Source organism: Nerophis ophidion, linkage group LG19 (assembly GCF_033978795.1).
Source record: "Nerophis ophidion isolate RoL-2023_Sa linkage group LG19, RoL_Noph_v1.0, whole genome shotgun sequence".
NCBI classification, from domain to species: Eukaryota; Metazoa; Chordata; class Actinopteri; order Syngnathiformes; family Syngnathidae; genus Nerophis; species Nerophis ophidion.
Window position 1 is genome coordinate 39,087,090 of NC_084629.1, and position 9,857 is coordinate 39,096,946.

The 9,857-nt window shown below is 40.2% G+C and overlaps 1 protein-coding gene across 1 annotated transcript in view; it reads right to left on the reverse strand.

The window, feature by feature from the left end:
- LOC133537797 (LITAF domain-containing protein-like) overlaps positions 1-2,562 on the reverse strand; it is a 19,273-nt gene extending 16,711 nt beyond the window's left edge. The window contains exon 1 of the mRNA XM_061878871.1: positions 2,395-2,562. The gene's annotated coding sequence lies outside the window, so the exon portion shown is untranslated. The remainder of the gene's footprint in view (positions 1-2,394) is intronic.
- Positions 2,563-9,857: the final 7,295 nt, after the last annotated feature.

The window sequence follows — 9,857 nt, forward strand, 5'->3', positions numbered from 1 at the left end:
TTGAAGCTTTGAAAGTGGAATTCTTTCCCATTCTTGTTTTATGTACAGCTTCAGTCCTTCAACAGTCCGGGGTCTCCGCTGTCGTATTTTACACTTCATAATACGCCACACATGTGTGCTGTTGTAATACGTGCTGAATGTGGCTTGGCATTGTCTTGCTGAAATAAGCAGGGGCGTCCGTGAAAAAGATGGCGCCTAGATGGCAGCATATGTTGTTCCAAAACCTGTATGTACCTTTCAGCATTAATGGTGCCTTCACAGATGTGTAAGTTACCCATGCCTTGGGCACTAATGCACCCCCATACCATCACACATGCTGGCTTTTCAACTTTGCGTCGATAACAGTCTGGATGGTTCGCTTCCCCTTTGGTCCGGATGACACGATGTTGAATATTTCCAAAAACAATTTGAAATGTGGACTCGTGAGACCACAGAACACATCTCCACTTTGCATCAGTCCATCTTAGATGATCTCGGGCCCAGAGAAGCCGGTGGCGTTTCCGGATGTTGTTGATAAATGGCTTTCGCTTTGCATAGTAGAGCTTTCACTTGCACTTACAGATGTAGCCACCAACTGTATTTAGTGACAGTGGTTTTCTGAAGTGTTCCTGAGCCCATGTGGTGATATCCTTTAGAGATTGATGTCGGTTTTTGATACAGTGCCGTCTGAGGGATGGAAGGTCGCGGTCATTCAATGTTGGTTTCTGGCCATGCCGCTTATGTGGAGTGATTTCTCCAGATTCTCTGATTCTTTTGACGATATTATGGAGCGTAGATGTTGAAATCCCCGAATTTCTTGCAATTGCGCTTTGAGAAACGTTGTTCTTAAAGGGGAACATTATCACAATTTCAGAAGGGTTAAAATCAATAAAAATCAGTTCCCAGTGGCTAATTTTATTTTTTGAAGTTTTTTTCAAAACTTTACCCATCCCGGAATATCCCTAAAAAAAAGCTTTAAAGTGCCTGATTTTCGCTATCTGTGAAGCCAACGTCCATTTTCCTGTGACGTCATCCAGTGATACGAATACGGATAGCACAGCAAGATATAGCGACATTAGCTTGGATTCAGATTCGGATTTCAGCGGCTTAAGCGATTCAACAGATTAGGCATGTATTGAAAAGCATGGTTGGAGTATGGAGGCAGATAGCGAAAAGCAAATTGAAGAAGAAACTGAAGCTATTGAGCGAATAGCGATTGACCCTATTCGGCCATGTTTGCCTTAGCATCGCCGGTGAAATGCGCAGACCGACGATCGGAAGTTTCGCATCTTGTGACACTGGATCAACTTAAATCCATCGATTGGTAAGAGTTTGTTTGGCATTAAATGTGGGTGGAGGGAAACGCAGTTTCAAATGTAGATACAGCTAGCCTAAATAGCATGTTAGCATCGATTAGCTGGCAGTCACGCCGCGACCAAATATGTCTGATTAGCAAATAAGTCAACAACGTCAAGAAAACTCACCTTTGTGATTTCGTTAACTTTATTGTTGCAAATGCATCTGCAGGTTATCCATACATCTCTGTGCCATGTCTTCCTTAGCATCGCCGGTAAAATGTGCAGACACTCCGGCACATTCGACGGGGGTCTACCGGCAGATTTCTTTGACTTTATCGTTGGAAATGCATCTGCTTTGAGTGTCGCAGGATAGCCGCACAATCTTGCCATCTCTGTAGTAGCATAGCTTTCGTCGGTAAAGTGTGCGGAACAAACGACTGACCATTTCGTCGGCTTTCCCCACACCCTCGTATTTTGAACACATTTCATGCAATTTCTTGCCATTTTCGCATCTTCGGGCCTGTGGTGCAACTTGAATCCCTCCCTGTTAGTGTTGTTACACCCTCCGACAACACACCGTCGAGGCATGATGTCTCCAAGGTTCCAGAAAATAGTCGGAAAAACGGAAAATTACCAGAGCTGAGACGCGGTGTTTGTAATGTGTTTGAGAAAATGCCGGTTTTATTTCCTAGGTGACGTCACGTTCTGGGAAGCTGTTTTTACACCCAATCATGGCACCCACCTGTTCCCAATTAACCTGCACACCTGTGGGATGCTCCAAATAAGTGTTTGATGAGCATGCCTCAAGTTTAGCAGTATTTATTTCCACCTTTCCCAACTTCTTTGTCACGTTTTGCTGGCATCAAATTCTAAAGTTAATGATTATTTGCACAAAAATAAAATGTTTATGAGTTTGAAAATCAGATATGTTGTCTTTGTAGCATATTCAACTGAATATGGCTTGAAAAGGATTTGCAAATCATTGTATTCTGTTTATATTTACATCTAACACAACTCATACTGAAACGGGGTTTGTAAATAGAACAAAAAACAACCGAGGTTCACAACGGCGATGCTGGATTCAGGCGTTAAATGTCCAAAAAGTATTTTTACTTACTTGTCACGGTCTTTTTCTTTATCGGATTTGCCTGGTTGAAAGTCGAGAGGACAAATCTTAGCGAAGAATGTTTGAATTGGGAGTAGAACAACCACCACTTTAGAAGCCCAACATAGAAGATCTGCAAGGACATTTATTGGCACAGATTCTGCTTATCAGCCCACCCAACATCCGACATCCAATGTGAGGACCTCCTTGAATCAAGTTGAAGGTGTGTGTAAGAGCAGTGAGAAGCTCCTCCCTCTCAGTTTCACCTTCGAGCAAATCTACAGAGGACTAACCTAACATAATGCCATCCATCCATTTCCTACCGCTTTTGGGGTTAACCTAACATAATGACATAAATAAATACATATTTCCCAAGTCTAATCAATAATCAATATCCTTACTGGCTATCTAGAACCGGGGTCACCAACACGGTGCCCGCGGGCACCAGGTCGCCCGTAAGGACCAGATGAGTCGCCCGCTGGCCTGTTCTAAAAATAGCTCAAATAGCAGCACTTACCAGTGAGCTGCCTCTATTTTTTAAATTGTATTTATTTACTAGCAAGCTGGTCTCGCTTTGCTCGACAATTCTAAGAGAGACAAAACTCGAATAGAATTTGAAAATCCAAGAAAATATTTTAAAGACTTGGTCTTCACCTGTTCAAATAAATTACTTTATTTTTTTTACTTTGCTTCTTATAACTTTCAGAAAGACAATTTTAGAGAAGAAATACAACCTTAAAAATGATTTTGGGGTTTTTAAACACATATACCTTTTTACCTTTTAAATTCCTTCCTCTTCTTTCCTGAACATTTAAATCAATGTTCAAGTATTTTTTTTTTTTTTATTGTAAAGAAAAATAATTACATTTTAGTTTAATTCTTCATTTTAGCTTCTGTTTTTTCGACGAAGAATATTTGTGAAGTATTTCTTCAAACTTATAATTAAAATGCAAAAATAAATATTCTGGCAAATCTACAATATCTGTAAAATCAAATTTAAATCTTATTTGAATTTATTTTAAAATTTTTGTTCTGGAAAATCTAGTAGAAATAACGATTTGTCTTTGTTAGAAATATAGCTTGGTCCAATTTGTTATATATTCTAAAAAAACAAAAAGTGCAGATTGGATTTAAACCTATTTAAAACATGTCATCAAAATTCGAAAATTAATCTTAATCAGGAAAAATGACTAGTGATGTTTCATTAATTATTTTTTTAATTTTTTCAAAAAGATGCAAATTAGCTAGTTTTTCTGTTCTTTTTTTCGGTTAAATTTAGAATTTTAAAGAGTCGAAATTGAAGATAAACTACGTTTCAAAATTCAATTTTACACGCACATTTACGGTACAAACATACACATACTGTACATATACATTTACTGTAAAAAAAAAACATTCATGTACACATTCTGTTCATATACAAGTACAGTTGTGATCAAACGTATTCAACCCCCACACAATTTTGGTGTTTTAGCAAGTTGGACATTTATTCCGTATTTTGTTTATAGTCATATCAAATAAAGATGCATTAAATAGACAAATGCAACTTCAATCAATCAATCAATGTTTACTTATATAGCCCTAAATCACTAGTGTCTCAAAGGGCTGCACAAACCACCACGACATCCTCGGTAGGCCCACATAAGGGCAAGGAAAACTCACACCCAGTGGGACGTCGGTGACAATGATGACTATGAGAACCTTAGAGAGGAGGAAAGCAATGGATGTCGAGCGGGTCTAACATGATACTGTGAAAGTTCAATCCATAATGGATCCAACACAGTCGCGAGAGTCCAGTCCAAAGCGGATCCAACACAGCAGCGAGAGTCCCGTTCACAGCGGAGCCAGCAGGAAACCATCCCAAGCGGAGGGGGTTAGCGATGCTACCATACTAAACAAAAATTTAGGATCGTATTTATTACGGTGGATGAGATTTGAGTAATATTTAGCTTTAGCTAAGGTAAGCATGCGTTTATAAGTTATTAAACCATCACTCCATGCTTGATGGTGCACCTCAAGTTTAGTCGTGCGCCATTTGCGTTCCAGCTTTCTACATAATAATTTCTGAGCTCTAGTTTCTTCTGTAAACCACGGGGTGCGCTTTTTTGGAGCCTTTTTTTAACTTTAGCGGTGCTATGTTATCAATGGTTTCGCGCAGGGCGTCGTTAAAGTTGTTAGTGAGGTTATCAATAGAGCCCACATACTTTGGGAACGGTGCCATTACCGAGGGCAGTAGGTCAGCAAGAGTTGTCGTTGTGGCCGTATTAATGTTGCGGCTGCTACAGCAGTTATTATTATTATTAGTTTGACGAACATGCGTCTGAACCTCAAATTTTATAAGGTAATGATCGGACAATACTTTAGTACACGGGAGTATCGTAACTTTGGAAACGGTGATACCCCTGACAAGCACTAGGTCTATCGTATTACCGTTGCGATGCGTGGGTTCATTTATTATTTGTGTGAGACCACAGCTATCAATTATAGTCTGGAGCGCTACGCACGGTGGGTCCGATGGGGTATTCATATGGGTATTAAAGTCCCCCATTATGTTTATATTATCGGCGTGTGTCACTAGATCAGCAACAAACTCTGAGAATTCATTGATAAAGTCCGAACAGGGCCCTGGGGGGCGGTAGATAACAGCCAGGTGTAGAGGCAGCGGTGTGACAGACCTCATAGTAAGCACCTCAAACGATTTATATTTATTATTTATGTTAGGACTAAGGTTAAAGTTTTCGTTGTATATTAGTCGTTTGGTTTAAGCCAGGTTTCGCTGAGACCGATGACGTTAAGATTGTTGTCTCTGATAATATCATGAACTAATAACTTGAATTACAACATTGTATTTTGTAACATACCAAACAGTGTCATTTCTCTTAATATCTCATTGACAAAATTATTCAACCCCTTGAAGATCATAACTCTTAAGAACAGAATTTGAACGAGGTCTTTTCAATCAGGTGTTGAAAACACCCGTAGATGTGATTAGAACCATAACGAGCAACAATTAAAAGGATTGAAAAAGACTGACGCTCAGCTTCTTGTAGATGGTCAATGGTGTATTTGCAACATGGTGAAGTCCAGGGAGTGGTCAAAGAAGTCAAGAGAGGAGGTCATTTCTCTTCATAAGGGACGGCGTGGCGCAGTGGGAAAGTGGCTGTGCGCAACCCGAGGGTCACTGGTTCAAATCCCACCTGGAACCAACCTCGTCATGTCCGTTGTGTCCTGAGCAAGACACTTCACCCTTGCTCCTGATGGTTAGCGCCTTGCATGGCAGCTCCCTCCATCAGTGTGTGAATGTGTGTGTGAATGGGTAAATGTGGAAGTAGTGTCAAAGCGCTTTGAGTACCTTGAAGGTAGAAAAGCGCTATACAAGTACAACCCATTTATCATTTATTTATCATAAGAAAGGATATGGATATAAGAAAATAGCAAAGACATTACACATTCCAAGAGACACAGTTGGGAGCATCATTCGCAAGTTTAAAGCTAAAGGCACAGTGGAAACACTACCTGGGCGTGGTAGAAAGAGGATGTTGTGTGCGTACAGTGGTGGAAAAACCCCCCGGGTAACAGCATAGGAACTACAACAGGACATTGCAGAGGGGGGAACGCAGGTTTCGTCCCAGACAATAAGGCCTCCGTGCCAGAGCTCCCAGGCGCACCCCACTTCTGACTACCAGGCACAAGTAAAAATAGACTCCAGTATGCCAAAAATCATCTGGACAAACCCCAAAAGGTTTTGGGAAACTGTTCCATGGAGTGATGAGACAAAAGTGGAACTCTTTGGGCCTATGAATCGACGTTATGTCTGGAGGAGACATGGTGTTAAGCATGGTGGGGGGGTCAATCATTCTCTGGGGTTGTTTCTCTGCCTCAGGTAGCGGGAATCTCCGGTGCGTTCAAGGCATTATGAATTCTATTTCCTAGCAGGATATATTAGCTGCAAATGTCATGAAGTCGGTGAGGAAGCTGAGGCTTGGGAGACGTTGGACCTTCCAACAGGACAAGGATCCCAAGCATACCTCCAAATCAACATCAGAGTGGTTGCAGAAGAAGGGCTGGAAGACTCTGGAGTGGCCTTCGCAGTAGCCGGACCTAAATCCTCTAGAAAAGCTGTGGTGGGACTTGAAGAAGTCCAAGAATATGAATGAACTGGAGGCCTTTGCCCAAGAGGAATGGGCTAAAATAGCTGTAGATGTTGCAAGAAGCTTGTGTCCGCTTATGTACGAGTCACACATTAAAAGCGTTACTAAAACGGCCTTCTTTCATCTCCGTAATATCGCTAAAATTCGCTCCATTTTGTCCACTAAAGACGCCGAGATCATTATCCATGCGTTTGTTACGCCTCGTCTCGATTAATGTAACGTATTATTTTGGGGTCTCCCCATGTCTAGCATTAAAAATTACAGTTGGTACAAAATGCGGCGGCTAGACTTTTGACAAGAACAAGAACGTTTGATCATATTACGCCTGTACTGTATATACCTTTATATACATATATACATACATATATACCTATACTGTATATACCTATACATACATATATACCTATACTGTATATACCTTTATATACATATATACATACACATATACCTATACTGTATATACCTTTATATACATAAATACATACATATATACCGATACTGGCTCACCTGCACTGGCTTCCTGTGCACTTAAGATGTGACTTTAAGGTTTTACTACTTACGTATAAAATACTACACGGTCTAGCTCCATTCTATCTTGCCGATTGTATTGTACCATACGTCCCGGCAAGAAATCTGCCTTCAAAGGACTCCGGCTTATTAGTGATTCCTAGAGCCCCCAAAAAAGTCTGCGGGCTATAGAGCGTTTTCCGTTCGGGCGCCAGTACTCTGGAATGCCCTCCCGGTAACAGTTCGAGATGCTACATCAGTAGAAGCATTTAAGTCTCACCTCAAAACTCATTTGTATACTCTAGCCTTTAAATAGCCCTCCTTTTTAGACCAGTTAATCTGCCGCTTCGTTTCTTTTTTCTCCTATGTCTCCCCCTCCCTTGTGGAGGGGGTCCGGTCCGATGACCATGGATGAAGTACTGGCTGTCCAGAGTCGAGACCCAGGATGGACCGCACGCCTGTGTATCGGTTGGGGACATCTCTACGCTGCTGATCCGCCTCCGCTTGGGATGGTTTCCTGTGGACGGGACTCTCGCTGCTGTCTTCGATCCGCTTTGAACTGAACTCTCGCAGCAGTGTTGGAGCCACTATGGATTGAACTTTCACAGTATCATGTTAGACCCGCTCGACATCCATTGCTTTCGGTCCCCTAGAGGGGGGGGGGGGGGTTTTCCCACATCTGAGGTCCTCTCCAAGGTTTTTCATAGTCAGCATTGTCACTGGCGTTAGTGTGGGGCTTGTCCTCCTGTGGGTTCTTCAAGCACCGACATGAAAGCCTGTTTCAGGGTTACACTATTGTTTTATTTTTCAATAAGTCCCTCAGTTCCTTTCCAGCAATTGTATTTTCGTCTTTCGTTCTTGCTCGCGCTCTGGCTCCAGCCCCAACCCCGTCTCTCCTCCTGGCTGCTGCTTATAACAGAGCGACAGGTGATTAGATAACAAGGGCTCAGGTGGGCCATCTACGCCGAAGCTCTCGCTGATTTCGAGGCCGGTCCTGGCACACCCCAGTTCGCTGCAGGCCGGCGGGCCACGCCCCCCTTCATGGTTAGCTTCAGAATAACAATGTTATTACAAAGAGTAAGAGACCTATTATACTGTAAAATGTTGGTCTTACTTAAAAATGCATTTTAAAATATTTAGATTTTTGGCTCTCTCAGCCAAAAAGGTTCCCGACCCCTGCCCTAGGGCAAACTGGGTACTGACAAAGCTTAACATATTGTTACTATAACAATCTACAAGATTTTTATTTTTTTTGTATCTTTCTGGTTATCATTATGTATATGTATTGTTGCATTTGAACAACTGTATTGTTGATAATAGAAGTAAACTATTGGTTTTGTTCATGATCAATAGCGCTTTTTCTATTGGTTTTTGTATTGCTCCAGTTTTAGTGTAAAAATGCTCGTTGTCATTTTTCTATATTGTTAATTATTTCACTAACTGCTTCTTTGCCATCACTTTTACGATCATATTTGTACATATCGTATGTGCTGGTGTTGTTCTATTGTTGTTATTGTTGTGTTTGCTGTTGTTGTTTTTTGTCTCTCTGTCTGATCCCCCTCTTATCCCCAAAATTTCCCCCTCTGTCTTCCTTTTTTTTTCCCTTTCTATCCCCGCCTGCTCCGGCCCGGCTGCACCAAATGATAATATAAATACATTTAATAAAGTCAAATTCTATTTTCATTTTTTCCGGGTTTTCTCCTCTTTTAACCTACGTCTTGTGTTTTAGTTTTTAAATGCATAAAAACACCACATACATTTATTTTTTTGCATCAAAGCTTTTTTGACTTTGTCAGGAACCTCTTTGTCAACAAAACAAAACATTTTAATTTTTTTCGCTAAATTATAAAATGCTCTGGTAGAAATTATGCCCTTGGTGTTGTTAGGGTCGGTTTTGACCCGGTTATAAAAATAAGATGATAAAGCAATGATAAGAGCCAAAACTGAACACACTGACAGCCAGCTCTTCTCCCAATCATGTGAGCTTTAGTGGATTCTCATTTTACCTTGTTATCCTGTACAAAAACAAACAAAAGACGGACACTAAAAGTGTCACTTTTTGCCACTCTGATTTTGTTTTTTTATTAGTTTTGGAACTAGTACTCTATTTCTCTTGGTTTCATTCGCTTGATTGGTTGTTTGTTTGATGTTGGATTTCTGTTGCTGAAAAAAATACGTTTTAGCCTTTTTCTTGAAGTAAATATATATGGGTCGAAATTGACCCGTAACATCATAGATGTTACTATAGTTAAAATTCTTAAAATGAAAAAATGAAAAAAACACATTTATTCAAGAGATGTGTTCTAATACCCCTTAGTAATAGTTAGGTAACACAACAACCTTTTTTTTATTTATATGATTTTCTTGAAGTCCGTTTTACCATTTTTAAAAATTGAAACCGAGGGGTATACTGACAAAAAAAAAGGCCCAATGGCCCAAACCAAAAATATTAAAACCAATATTTTCAAGGATAAGGAGGCCTAACAAGGTAACCAAGAGATGAGAAACAAATTGGATGATAGGTAATTGTTTTTAGTGTATTTTACAGCTGATTTAAGACATGGGTCAAAACCGACCCGTTAACATAAGAGATGCTAACAGAAAGCTAACACAAGAGGAAGGTCAAATCGTTCAATTAAGTGTTTTTTTCATCATTTATTCTCTACAAAAAACCTCCCGTAAAAGGAAAAAAATATATGACGAAATGACTTACAGAAATACCCCATTTTTTTTTTATATACAGTATATACATTTATTTATGAAAGGTAAATTAAACAAATTGGCTTTCTGGCAATTTATTGAAGTGTGTATCCAACT